The sequence below is a fragment of the Pinus tabuliformis genome, chromosome X (assembly GCF_031772625.1).
Source record: "Pinus tabuliformis cultivar Carrire ecotype Pingquan chromosome X, CPIR1, whole genome shotgun sequence".
Taxonomy (NCBI): Eukaryota; Viridiplantae; Streptophyta; class Pinopsida; order Pinales; family Pinaceae; genus Pinus; species Pinus tabuliformis.
The window spans coordinates 343110991-343125545 of NC_142308.1; the positions used below are offsets into that span (position 1 = coordinate 343110991).

General features: G+C 38.3%; 1 protein-coding gene across 1 annotated transcript in view; it reads left to right on the forward strand.

Annotated features, from left to right (window-relative positions):
• The first annotated feature begins 1187 nt into the window (after positions 1-1187).
• LOC149139871 (protein TOPLESS-RELATED PROTEIN 2-like) overlaps positions 1188-14555 on the forward strand; it is a 58148-nt gene continuing 44780 nt past the window's right edge. The window contains exons 1-4 of the mRNA XM_089449529.1: positions 1188-1298; positions 1722-1870; positions 1971-2638; positions 2729-2886. The gene's annotated coding sequence lies outside the window, so the exon portion shown is untranslated. The remainder of the gene's footprint in view (positions 1299-1721; positions 1871-1970; positions 2639-2728; positions 2887-14555) is intronic.

Genomic DNA, 14555 nt, shown 5'->3' on the forward strand with positions numbered 1-14555 from the left:
CGGTTATGAGTTTCGATGGGAAAGGAATAAAGCAATCTGGGATCAATGACGTATTGGTTTGGTCGAAGTCGAAATCTACAATGCCAGTCACTGTCAAAGACCTCTACGCCGCTGCTTCGTTGTCTCTACAGCCGCTCCACATGCCCTTGTTCCCCATGAAGTTCTGGAAATCATCATGCTCGCTCAAAGCTACATTATTTTCCTGGTTGGTTTTTTCCAATAGGAATCTTACATGGGAGGTTTTGCAAAAAAAAGGCTGGACGGGTCCTGGCAGATGCGTCATGTGCTGTCAAGCACTGGAAACAAACTCCCATATGTTTTTTCAATGCCCTGCATCGGCCAAAATATGGTATGATCTTTCATTATCACATGGTTTTCCTCATCAACTTTTCTCCTCTGTTCAGGAGGCTTTCAGGTGGTGGAGTAATCAGAATCTAGCTTGGCGATCGATTTTTATCCTCACTTGCTGGTTTCTCTGGAAGTGGAGAAATGCTCGTATTTTCCAGGACTCTAATGCTCCTATTGATTCGGTGATGGATTCCATAACTGCACTGCTGGCTTTGGGCTGATATGTTTTTCTCTTTATTTTGCTTTCCGCACATAGCTATGGGGACCTCTACTTTTTGGTTCAATACCGGAAGGATATTATGCATTTGCTCATGATCTGTTGATCGAACTTGGTAACAGCTTCTTTTTTTATTAGGCTCATAGGTAGCGCCTATTGTTCTATGGGCTGCTCTGTTATTTCCTCTTATGTATGCAGCTGTATGCAGCTTATTATATTTCCTTAATATAATTTACATCGTGATTTTTCCTCTGAAAAAGACTATAAAGATCTTGCCTTATGATAAGACTATAAAGATCTTGCCCCTTATGTGTTATCATAACAGGGATTGTTCAATCACATAATTATGATGCATATGGAAAACAATAATCAATTTCATAATTCTAATGTGCCTAAAAAATGATTCAAAGTCCTTACTATTCCAATGCATTACAATTTATCTTTATTTTTATGAATGCTGAAGCTAAGTCTGGTTTTTAAGGCACGTGGTGACTTCGTGTTGTTTTGTAAAGCTTGGTTAAAAAAGCCATAACGGTTATATTGAAAAAAGCATTAGATAACCAAATAAATATAATCACCAGCGCTCCATCCAACGGTTATATTGAAAAAAGCATCAAATAACCAAATAAATATAATCACCCGCTATCCATTCAAACTGTGGTGAATTTGGAGGGAGGCTTTGGCCGGGAGAGGTTTCGGCTGGACCTAATGCCATGCGATGCACACAGAACAGGTGCTTTCGTTGGTTGTCTATGGCGAATAGAGTGTGATTTTTCGTTTTTTTTGTTGGGTGTTTGTTTATAAATATTTTTGGAGATTGCCACCGATTCTCTGGTTATAACCTTTTGTTGTTGCCCTACATTTTGGCTTTTGTGCTTCTGCGTTTTTCAAAATAATTTCTGTTCTTCTTCTGATTTTAATAAGCATGGCCATGCTAGTTGCGGGTTTGGTATCTGGTCCTTTTTTCCTGCTTATTTACCAATTTTTTCATGATTTTATTCCTTTGAATTTAATAGATGTGAAATGAAAGCTGCCCAAAATAGCCCATTGGGCACAGGTGAAGGTAGATATGATTAGATTCATTTATTTTCTTTTTGGTGAATTTGTAAATTGTGGTTGCTGACATTAAATCTTGTCTTATGTGTTATAATTGTAGGATCTGGCTGTAGCAGAACCCTCTGGACTATGCTTGCAGTTGCCTTCTGGAGTATGCTGGCACTGCAACTGCGATGACAAGGAAAAAAATTTATCTCTGGAGGCAGCTTTTACCTGACGCTAGTGGGAAACTACTAATGAAGCTTACAGGTATTAATGTATGAAAGGGTATACAAGCCTTGCATGAAAATCACTGTATATTATTATTGTTTATATTTGTGGATGGGGACCCTAAGAATCGGTGGAACAGGAGCTTAAACAGCGAAAGACGTGCTGGAGAATGGCCAGGGTTCACTATGGATGATGCCGGAAGCTGCTTTAACGGTCCCATACTGAAACACCTAATTCACAAATTCAAGAAAGAAGGCAAAACCATTTACAATTCGAGGCCCTCAAGATTTAGGTACTTTCTTCCATGGCACGAACTCAATTTCGACGACGGGAATCAGAGAGATGGTGATTATCAGGGCTAGGGTTTGTCCTTGTCTCCCGTGAACCATGGGAAGTCTGCGGGCGCTCAAACGCTAAAAAGCACTAAAAGATATACGACATCTGGAAGTTATTCGACCCTGCAAGCCATAGGCCTCTGCATCTTCAACATAATTTTTGCTGTTCTGCATTTTTATCTTGTTTTTCTATTCTGTTTCTTTACCAATTTTTTCATAGTTTTCATAGTTTAATGGATGTAGGTATGGTTTTTTTAATTTATTTCATTTTTGGTGAATTTATGAATCTTGGTTGCTGACATCAAATCCTGTCTGTTGTGCTATAGTTGTAGGATCTGGCCGCAGCAGAACCCTCTGGATTATGCTCACACTACTACTGCGTTGACAAAGATTTTTTTTTTTTTTTTATCTATGGAGGCACCTTTTACCTACCGCCAATGGAAAACTAGTAATGGAGGTTGCAGGTGTCAAGGTATAAAACGTTATACAAGTTTACATGTATAATAATTATCACTGTATATTATTATTTAAACTTTTGGTTAATCATGATAATGATGAACAGGCGGCCAAATATTGGTGCACGCAAATATTTCATTCTCCAACTTCGTTAGATCAGTGGAGGAGGTGGGACTGTTCGGACAGCTAATCGTTCATAGGTGCAGTGGGGGCAGGGGAAGGTGAGACGAGATGTGGTTGGGCCAGAGGAAGGCGAAGGAGGAGGTATGCTTCAATTTAACACCTATTCTGCTACATATTTATATCATGCGTGTTTCCGATATGCTATTTATTTACGTCATTTGCATTTCCAATATGCTATTTATTTATATCATGCGTGTTTCCGATATGCATGCTATTTATTTACGCCATTTGTGTTTCCAATATGCTATTTATTTATATCATTTGACCCAAGAGCTATATGCTTTTCTTTAATCATTTTTTTCTTTAAGCCTTCATTCTTGTCAAATAGGCTCGGTTCATTCCTTGTCAAATAGGCTAGGCTTTTTGTTGCGAAAGTTTTTCAAATAGATGAATATTTTTAAATCTTCTACACTACTTTTGGTTTTGCAAACTTTTTTCTATTAAGCAATGGTATTCCTTCTGTTTCTGTTTTTCTTGTCCACATGAAGCTAAAAAACTTTTTCCTAATTTTTTTTCCCAACATTCCTTTCGATATGTAAGCTAAAGAATGCCAACAAATAGTATAATTTGACCAATGGCATTCCCTCCAAAGGCTAATTTGACCAAAGCTTCATTGGATAACCACCAATAACATGAATTAGTCATCCTTTCTTTGATCTTTTTATAGAGCCAATTCCAATCCTTGAATCTGTAGTTAGTGTGTTCGAGGAAAAACTTTAAATATTTGAGGATTTATGAACATTAACCTACATCCATTTTTCCTCCTTATATAACTCTTTATAGTTTTCTACTTCCCTAATTGTTCCCATGCCAAACAAAACTGCATCACCTACAAATAATAAATAGGATAAAGAAAATAGTTTCTCAATTTAACGCCCTTTATAGTACCTTCCCTTTATATGCATTTACCATTTTTCTCAAACCTTTTGCAACATCTCTGCATTAGACCCCTATTAGTAAAGTGTAGACCCCTATTAGTAAAGTCTAAAGAAGAAATTGGATGTCGACCCATTGATTGATATGACAAAGGAAGTTGAGATAATGCACCCCATAATCTAGTTTACTACTTAAGATGCACCCCATAATCTAATTCACTACTTAAGATCTCATGTCGAATTGAATCAAAATAATCCCATGGTCACCTTATTATCGTTAGCTAAGTTTAATCTCATTATCGTTAGCTAAGTTTAATCTCATTATCATAGTTGAATTTTTTTTACTTTTATTATATGTAGTCCTCCTTGCTATTCTCACCACATCATGACTTTTCATATTGTGAAGAAAACGAAACAACTCTTCTCAGATGAAGTTAGGGAAAATTCTTTTAAGCCTATTTGTTGAAATGTTGCACAAAGAATTGCGTAGTGAGATAGGGTCATAATCATCAAAGCTTTATGGATAATTTTTCCTTGGAATTAGAACTATAAATGTTTTATTTAGTGCACCCAGTAGTTCATGAGCAACTCTTCTAGTAAGTCGTAGAAACAAATAAAATTCCACTGTCATGAGAAACTTTAGATTCTTGTATCAGTCTTAGCAACTCCTCTTCTAGTAAGTCGTAGAAATAAATAAAATTCCATTGTCCAATTGTGGACTTGGATTATTTGCAATCTTAAAAGATTGTAGAACTGGTTTGAGTCCTTTGGTTACTTTAGCTTCAAATTCCTCATTTTGTTGTTCTTAATTCTCTTTAATGTTTGCCTTAGGAGGTTTTAGCTCCTTCCCATCTTTCTTACTTGTCTTCCATGTATTTTGATGCTCTTTTGATGTTTTACATAGTTTTGGAAGAATTTAGTATTCTCGTTACCCTTTACCAACCAAGTACCCCTATTCTTCATTGTCCACCTTACTTCTTGTTCTAATAGCTTCATTTTTATTCCTTCTCACGTTTCTGTAAGGATTCCTTCCTTATCTGTTTCAAACAATTTCTTAATATGTTCTTTTGGTCTCTGTTACCAAAAAATCTATCAGGCCCACTGTCACCACAACCAAGGTCCCTTGCTCTTTATGGACTTTCACTAATGGGAGGAGTCCCGGTAAGATAATAATTACCTTTAATAGATTTTCTGGGGTTTAAGGTGCAAGGTGATGGATTAGGACCTCTGAAGGAATGCTCAAGGTTATGATATAATGCTTCACAAGGTGCTTCACTCCTTGTGAGAGACCTACTAATGGATTGCAGAAGACCTTGGGTTTCATGAATTATCGTGGATGAGTGTACTTAAAAGATCAAGGCAATGAGGAGAAAGGGCTTCTTATGATATATTTTACTAAGTGCTAAGCTCATACAACCCTCAAAGAAGTCTCCAAGTTGAGGAAAAACTATCTAGGGTTTCCCTCTTAGGACAACGCCTAGGGCAAGATATTTTATGGATGGAATCCAAGTGGATGCCCACCAAAATTTGAGGTCAAGTAGTCAAGATTCAAGACCCTAGGCTTGATGTTTAGGCTCTTGGAATCCCACCAAACCTCCTCCTATGCAATTTGCTCCTACATTAAGAGGACCCAAATTTAGAGAGGAAAATTTATGGAGAGAAATTGAGTTTGACCACCAAGGACTTGGATTAGTGCCTTGCCCTTTGGGCATATGGAGTTTTAGGAATTTTAAGATGAGCTAAATTGTCTCTAAGGAGGCCTAAAATTGATGCCCTAGGTACCGATTTTATGCATTTACCCACTTCAAGAGATGGGAGGAGTCATGGTAAGATAATAATTACCTTTAATAGATTTTCTGGGGTTTAAGGTCCAAGGTGATGGATTAGGACCTCTCAAGGAATGCTCAAGGTTATGATATAATGCTTCACAAGGTGGTTCACTCCTTGTGAGAGACTTAGTAATGGATTGCAGAAGATCTCGGGTTTCATGATTATCGTGGATGAGTGTACTTCAAAGATCAAGGCAATGAGGAGAAAGGGTTTCTTATGATATATTTCACCATGTACTAAGCTCATACAATCCTCAAAGAAGTCCCCAAGTTGAGGAAAAACTATCTAGGGTTTCCCTCTTAGGGCAACGCCTAGGGCAAGATATTTTATGGATGGGATCCAAGTGGATGCCCACCAAAATTTGAGGTTAAGTAGTCAAGATTCAAGACCCTAGGCTTGATGTTTAGGCTCTTGGAATCCCACCAAACCTCCTCCTATGCAATTTGCTCTAAGCCCTAGATAGTTGTCTTACATTAAGAGGATTGAAATTTAGAGAGGAGAATTTATGGAGAGAAATTGAGTTTTACCACCAAGGACTTGGATTAGTGCCTTGTCCTTTGGGCATATGGAGTTGTAGGATGTTCAAGATGAGCTATATTGTCTCCAAGAAGGCCTAAAATTGATGCCCTAGGTGCTGAGTTTAAGCATTTACCGACTTCAAGAGATAATGGAGTCTCATTTAGAGTTCAAGGTTTTCCTCCACTAAGAACATTCATTACATGCCATACACTAAAAAACATATGCAATACTCGACTAGAAAGCTTCTTAAAATTATTTTTTAACAATTTTGGCACAATTTAGCATGTTCTAGAAGGAACAATTCCATATATTAGACAAATTCAAGAGAAAATTTTTATCAACATAAAGTACTTACAAGATGACATGCAATATATCCATCTTCTTGGGGTTTCTTCTCATTCTTTTCTAATTGTAGCAATATGGCTAAGTGGTCTAAAGGTCTCTCTACCTATAACCATGAGTTAAAGTCTTTCCATGTCCTCCAAAATCTTTTCTATTACCAAAACCCTATCTAATCTCCTTGATGCTCCTCCCTTCCTTTTTTAAATATCCTTCATGTTGAAACTCGACTAATAGGTTTCACATCGTAGAGCCCTGAATATTTAAACCTCCAAGACAGATAATCTATCAATGGGTCTCGTTTGAGATTCCTTTGCCCACGCATGCACACAAAAGAAAAAAGAGAATATTTATCCAAGCTTCATTACTAGATTTAGATCACTCTCTATGATGTCATAGCTTTGACTACTGCCTGAACTATAAAATTGTCCTAAAACAACTTTCTATCTCCATACGGGCCATAAAGATCGATGAAGGAAAACACACAAATTCTCTACTAAATTTTGCAACGGAATAGTAACAAAAAAAACACACCATCACAATAATCAAGGGACAATTTTCTAGGGAACCCAACTGGGAAAACCCTTTGCTTGTTTGAGAATTTTATTGAAGAAATTTAAGCAATACAACTTGTTTCAATAGAGAATACAATCTGATTCCCTCTGCTTGCTCTAAGCTGAAACACTCCTTGCAAGACCTCTGGTCTACTCCTAGATTTCCTCCTAATTCCTTGCTCATAGGCTGCTCCTAAATTCTTGCGTAATTCCCATGGAAATTCCTCTCTCCAATAATGAGCACAAGCTACTCTTAGCACACTTTTCTCTCACAAGCTCCACACATAAACTTGTGCAACCTTCTCTCAAACTTGTGAGCTCTATTGTCTAGTCTCACCAACTCGTGCTCACAAGACAATGATCAATTTTTTCGTTTCTCCTTTTAAAGAAATTCGAATGGCTCAGTTCAATGAGTTTCTAATTAAGGAGTTTTCTTTTGTGATTGATTGAGTTAGCATGACTTAACTACTCATGCAACTCATCCTAGGATTTGAGGACTCAAAAACACATTCTTTTCCTCAATTATCTCGCACTAGAAGACTAATAACACGACCTTCCACTTTAACACATCAGTTAATTGCTTCTAAACTCGTCTTGATTTTTAGGAATGATTCCTAAATTTTAGGAAATCGTCCCAAATTATAGGAAACTCAAGCATGCCAAGGAGAAACTCATTGTGGTTCCTTAGATTAAGGCACAAATCAAGGAACCCTTTCTCGCTATTATTTTCAACACTCCCTCTTAGTGAGGAAGGTGTTCCTGGAAGAACCTCATCCACTTGGATTTGTCTCCAACACTACCAAGTTCTCCGCTACTGCAGCTAGAAGACTCCCCAACTTTCTTTTGCAGTACTTGCTTTGAAGACTTATTCTTTCCCACCATGTTCTGTGAGTCCATCACTTCAGTGATAAGTGCCATGTACCTTGTGTACCTCTGTGACTGCTTCCTTTGGCTGGAAGTGACACTGGAAGATTCAACTTTCTTTTGATCTTCCTTACCCAAAACCTCTGCCCACTTGGCTCAAACTCTCTCTATACTAGGAGTCACTGATTAGGTGGCTACCTCCTCTTGCCATGGGCTATGCTCCTCATCATCTTGCTAGTCAGCCCAACTCCCAACTAGCTTAGATTCAAATTGAGACACTGGCTGAGGCTCCATCTTGAGAGCTCTATCTTGCTCTCGCTCAACCACCACTTCTTTACTCTGAGAATTCCCTTCCTTGTTGCTCAAGGCTACACCTTTGCCCACTATCTGCTCTCCTGCTCCCCTAAGATCATCAACTTAGGGTCTTCAACAAATTGCCTACTAGCCACTAATATGGCTGCTCCATCATCACCGCTCTTAAGGATTTTTGGAAGTTCCCTCTTATCAACCATATAGCTCCTTCCATGAACACTGTATTTGAGGTCTTCAACAAGGTTGGCTTCTCACAACAAATAAGTACATCTACCCACTGCATACTCGCCCATAAGAAACATTGTTCACAACTTCATTTGTGAACAATACTTTGTTTCCTAAAATAACTTATGACTGCATTCCCATGTGCTAGTCTATATTCTATTCACTACTTTGATACTATGTAGAAAATATACGAAATAATGCAATTGCTAATATGAACAATTTGAAAACTGCTTTCTTTTCATATAGACACAAAATTTCTCTACTAAATTTTACAACAGAATGGGAATATAAATAAACACACCGTCACAATAATCAAGGCACAAAATTTTGTAGGGAACCCAACTGGGAAAACCCTCTGCTTGTTTGAGAATTTTGTTGAAGAAATTTGAGCATTAGATCTCTTACAAATATAACTTGTTTCAATAGAGAATACAATCTGATTCCCAATGCTTGCACTAAGCTGAAACACTCCTTGCAAGACCTCTGATTTGCTCCTCGATTTTCTCCTAAATTCTTGCGCAATTCCAAGGAAATTCCTCTCTCCAATAATGTGCACAAGCTACTTTTGGCACACCTTTCTCTCACAAGATCCACACATAAACCCATGCAACGTTCTCACAAACCTGTGAGCTCTATTGTCTTGTCTCACCAACTCGTGCTCACAAGACAATGATTAAATTGTGCCTTTTTTCCTCTTAAAGCAATTCGAATGACTAAGTTTAGTGAGTTTCTAATTAAGGAGTTTACTTTTGTGAGTTAGTATGAGTTAACTACTCATGCAACTTGTCTTATCTCAAATTGTTAAATTTAGGTATGTTCTATGCTGATAGCAAATTTACTTCAATTTTCCATTTTAGCTCAATATCAATTCTAGGTTAGCAATCACATTTAACATGATAGTAAAATGCAGATAGAACATAAACATAAATTGCAGAAGACAAGGCAAGACAAGAGGGCACAAGATGTGGCGCTAGCCAGGGACAAACCCCAATGTGTGGAAACCCTTGATTAGTTCTTCTTATATGTTCTTCAATAGTTCATCAGAAGTCAGCCTTTTGACTTATCTAAATAAGAGCAGAGAACTTCTCTAAGAAGATGGCATATAGCTGATCTGAGCTTAGGTGAAGGCATACTGCTTCCACTGATCCAAGGTGACTCCATCACCATGCTGCTCCTCACTGTGCTGCATCAAATCATCATGCTTACGCCTGTGCTGCATCCATCACTATGCTGCACCTTGTTGGTTGAATCAACCTCAACACAGTCTTTTGAACATCATGTTGCTGGCTATGGCCTGTGGCCTAGCTCAACAAGACTGAACCTGAATAAGGTCCAAAGTACTGTCTCCTAACAGTCACAAAATCTGCCCAAATTTGTCTGCAATTATCCTCTAAGGGAAGGCTGTCTCCTATGCCTTCCACAAGACCGTTCTCACTTGTCATCACAGGATATGGCATCATGGCACTGATATTCCACACAATCATAAACCCAAATACTCTGTCCATTCATTATTGCATGTATATATCTGACATGCCATACATCAAACTGAAGATATCACAGTCATATGTTCACAAGATTTTATTGCTGTGCTTTACTGTCATTAGCACATGAGTTACTTTCATACAACATATTTATAACCTTACACTGATGATAGTTGCCCACACATGGTAATTTCTTTACTTGACACTTCATTGACCAAGGGCTCTCTGTACTGGCCCAACACAAACTGTCCATCCAAAACTTATATTAGGGCTTTGACCTCGCACTCCTTGTGCAATCTGCTGTCCCAAAACAATGCTAAACATATGGTTGGGCTTCCTCTATATAGCGTATAGGAGCCTTCTTCAACAATGGATGTAGGGCACACCTAGACTGACAAGGGCACAAACTGTGCTGTGGATTTAGCCTCACACTAGGCATGTCTTCTAGCACTAATTAGGCCTCATCCTGGGCTGCGGCTAGGGCTCCTAGACTGTGGATTTAAGGCCTCCTCATGATAGCGGATTAGGGCTACCTTGCTGCGAATTGAAGCTCCCCTAGGTATCCCTTCAATCTGCAGCTAGATCTTGCTTTTGCTACGGATCAAGAGCCTCTCTTGACTGCGACTAGGGCATCCCTCTTTTGCTGCGGAATGGAGTCTTCCTTTTCCAGCCTATATGGCCTCCTAGGCTGTTGCCAGATGTCTCCCTTGAATTGCTGCTAGACCTCCTCACAAGACTGCTGCTAGATCTTGCTTTCAACCATTGTTTTAAAAAACGGCCGAGTCGGAGTTAGACCGAGCCAATGCTTGTCTGGGTCGGCTCGGTGGCCGAAATGGAACGACTGGCCGGGTTGTTACCGAGCCGGTCATTGGCTTGGTTGACTCGGTAACAACTCGGTCGATTCAGTAATGACTCGGCAAACACAGTAACAACTCGGCCGACTCGGCTCTTTGATTAAAATCTTGAAGCACATTTGTCAAAAGTTGTTTCGCCTCCTACATATCAATGGCTGGGTTGTTGTTTATTGCATATTTATAGCCCTAAAGTAATCTATCACTGTGAGAAAGTTTTGAAAATTACAAGGCCGAAGTATGGTTATCCTAGTAGCATGAATTAGAAAACTGAAACAATGCATTGAGCCATACAATGTTTTTAAAAAGGCAAACATTCTAGTAATGGACTAATAAATACATATTTACCTTTGATTGTTCTGGAGCTTGACCATAATTAAATCAAGGGTTTTGAGACTTCATTAGGGGCAGAGAATTGGTGTTATTGTTGTTGTAGTCTAGTGATTGTCCTTAGGTTGAGGCAGAAAAGAATCCTGACATTGGTGGCTAAGTATGAACTTTGTATTGGAGAGTGCACTGGGTGCCATTTTGATATAATGGATATATTCATGAGCCTATTTTGATATAATGGATATATTCATGAGCCTATTTTGATTATATGTTGTCTTCTCTCTATATTCTAAAGCTTTGTGTTTGGAAACATGAATGAAAATCTTTAAAATTATGTTTTTTTCTATGTTGCGAGGAAACATGGGTTCGGGGACGGGTAGGGGTGCGAGGACGGGTACGTCATTTTTTGAAACAGGGTGCATGGGTTCGTCGGGGGTGTATATATATATATATATATGAATTTGTATATTTTTCAATTTTAAACAAGAAAACTAAAATATTTATGATTTAAACTTTAAATATTTAAACATGCACATCATTGAACATTCAACATTCACAATGAAATTTCAAAATTTCTAGTTTGATATCAAGTGCAAATTGGAGTTTACATATTAACAAGAACCATGATATATGTCCATTGCCATACTACTTTCAAAATTTGTCTTAAGGCATCTCCATACAAGAACTAGGAAATTTTAAAATACTAAAATAAAAATAGCTAATAGTGAACAATGGTTTCCTCAAGCCATGTCATCAACATCACTCAGATCTTCAGTTAGCATGCTCTCCAGGTAGGAATCACTCTCATCTTGAGGCTCTTGCTCATCCATAGCAACTGGAGGTAGATCAATAAGGCCATCTGGTTGTATCTCCTCGTCCACACACATAACATGGTTTGTGTATTGGTCCCATCTCTTGAAAGAACCCTCCTTGTATCCAGGGTCTTTTCGAGATATGAGACAAAGTGTGCTATGAACGTACACTAAGTTCTCTGCGTTCTTTGAGCCCAACATATTTCTCTTTACTAAATGGATAAAGGCATAAGTACTCCAATTCTTCTCGCAAGATGAAGAACTAGCTAACTAGAATATTAGGGGAAGCCTATTAAATTAATAAAAAAATAAAAAAATAAAAACTAAAATGAACCCAAAAGAACCTGATTTTGGGGTTCCAAGTACCCATCATCAGGGTTCTCCATACCCGTTCAGACAAAAGAACCCATTCTTTTTAATGAAGAACCCGGTTCTCTGCGTTCTTTGAGCCCAACATATTTCTCTTTACTAAATGGATAAAGGCATAAGTACTCCAATTCCTCTCGCAAGATGAAGAACTAGCTAACTAGAATATTAGGGGAAGCCCATTAAATTAATTAAAAAATAAAAAATAAAAACTAAAATGAACCCAAAAGAACCTGATTTTGGGGTTCCAAGTACCCATCATCAGGGTTCTCCGTACCCGTTAAGACAAAAGAACCCATTTTTTTAATGAAGAACCTGGTTCTTCATAGAAGAACCCGGTTCTTATGGGTTCTTCTCAGAAGCACCCGAACCCGAATTCGGTACATGGGGACAAGAACTTGGGACTGGTTCGGGAATCCATGCAACATAGGTTTTTTTATTATAAAAAATCAATATTTAATGTCTTTTTTACAACGACTGAGTCATTGAAATCAAACCAGTTGAGTCGATACCGAGTCGGAGTCGGAGTCGACCCTCGATTGTTTCTGAACCAGAGTCGGAGTTTTAAAACATTGCTTTCAACTACGACTAGGCTTCATTATGACATCGGTTAGGGCACATTGTGATAGCTGACTTAGGGCCTCATAGATCAGTCTTGTAAGTCTCTTCTAGACCTGCGGTTAGGGCTTCATCCTCTTGGATTTATCTTGCCACTAAAACCTAAAACAAGTGGAGAGAAATCAAGAGTGAAGTGTGTCTAAATGACTCTCAGGCCACCTCCTTTTATACTAAAACGTTGAGCACAAGTGGGGGTTATTTGGTTGCTGGCCGACCTTGACGAATTGCCCCATAACCAAAATAAAATCATATTATGAATACTTATCAGAATCGGATGATCTTCAAATTAATCCACACCTCGCGATGAGAGGAATCCAAGAAAAATATCAGCTGCCATAAATAAGGTGACCCACATGGAGTTTGGCCCTAGTTGCCAATTTTAACACGAATCAAGGACTTAAGACTCAAATACATGTACTTTTCCTCAATTAACTCGCACTAGAAGACTAATATCTTGGCCTTCCACTATAAAGTCGTCCTGATTTTTAGGAATGATTCCTAAATTTTAGGAAATCGTCTTAAATTATAGGAAACTTGACCATGCCAGGGAGAAACTCATTGTGGTTCCTTTGATTAAGGCACAAATCAAGGAACCCTTTCTCGCTATTATTTTCAACACAAAACAACAATGGGAATTGAACAATATCTTTAATCCTTAACAACCTACTATTCTAGGTAGTTTTCACATTCATTAAAACTGTAGTGTGGTAGACTCCTTGCTATAGTCAGGTTGCACCTAATGTAATTTTTATGCTTTGATGCACGCGATTGAGGGTACTATTTTGTAGTTTGAATTGGTGGTCACCTTTGTACAAACAAGCCTTGATTCCAAAAGTGTTAGTGTTTTAAAATTGTGTATACAATTGTTTTCATATGTTATTTGAAGGTGGAAAGGTACGCAAATAACATACATGATAGCTACCACTTTCAATGGATCTTTTGGCTTGTGTCCTGATTTGTTACTTTCTCTGTTGTACGACTTGTTTGTGAATTTTCAACATGATGTGCAATTATATTTTATTGTGCTTGTGCTTTTGCTCTGAAAGTCTTAATGCCCCTAATCCTAGTGTAAGGGGCCAATTGAACTTCATCCCAAGGATCGTCCACTGATAATAATCATCTCCAACTACATTAAAAATTGTTTGTACCCAAACACAATCATTGCTTGATGAAAAGGGCACATGGCTCCAAACTAGCTGTTCAATGTCCAATGTCATTGTGTCATTTTGTTATGATGGAAAACTCTGAAAAAATGCATTGTCTTCTTTTTATTTGTGTTAGTGTCAGTCTTTCCAGCCTTCCTCCAGTGATCAAACATGCTCTTACAAAGTGATTTTGAAGTGTCAAGGTCAAATTTTGTCATTTCAGTGAGTCTTCAAGCAAAATTTGGTCACTAGGCATTAGATCTAGGGTTTGCTTTCACTCCTAAAGTTGCCGAAATGTCAGTCTATGTTACTATTCAGCTGAGTCTATCATCATTCATAGGGTTTTCATTATCATGTCAGTGTCTAATGAGTCATTCTACACCTTGTTCATGCTTTAGTTGCACCTAAGCAAGGTCATTTCCCTCTCCTAGGGTTTTGAAGGCAATTTCTCTTGGACGGTCAAATCATCGGCAAAACTTGTATCCAGATGTTCATACACCTTCCCCTATCCTTCACGCAAACCCTAGTTTCTTGCTACAACTTGGCAATTTTCTAGGTTGGGCCTGTGTTTTGCCCTTTTGGACCCCTTCCCCTCACTCGATCTCCGTCATTCCACTTTCCCATGCTCC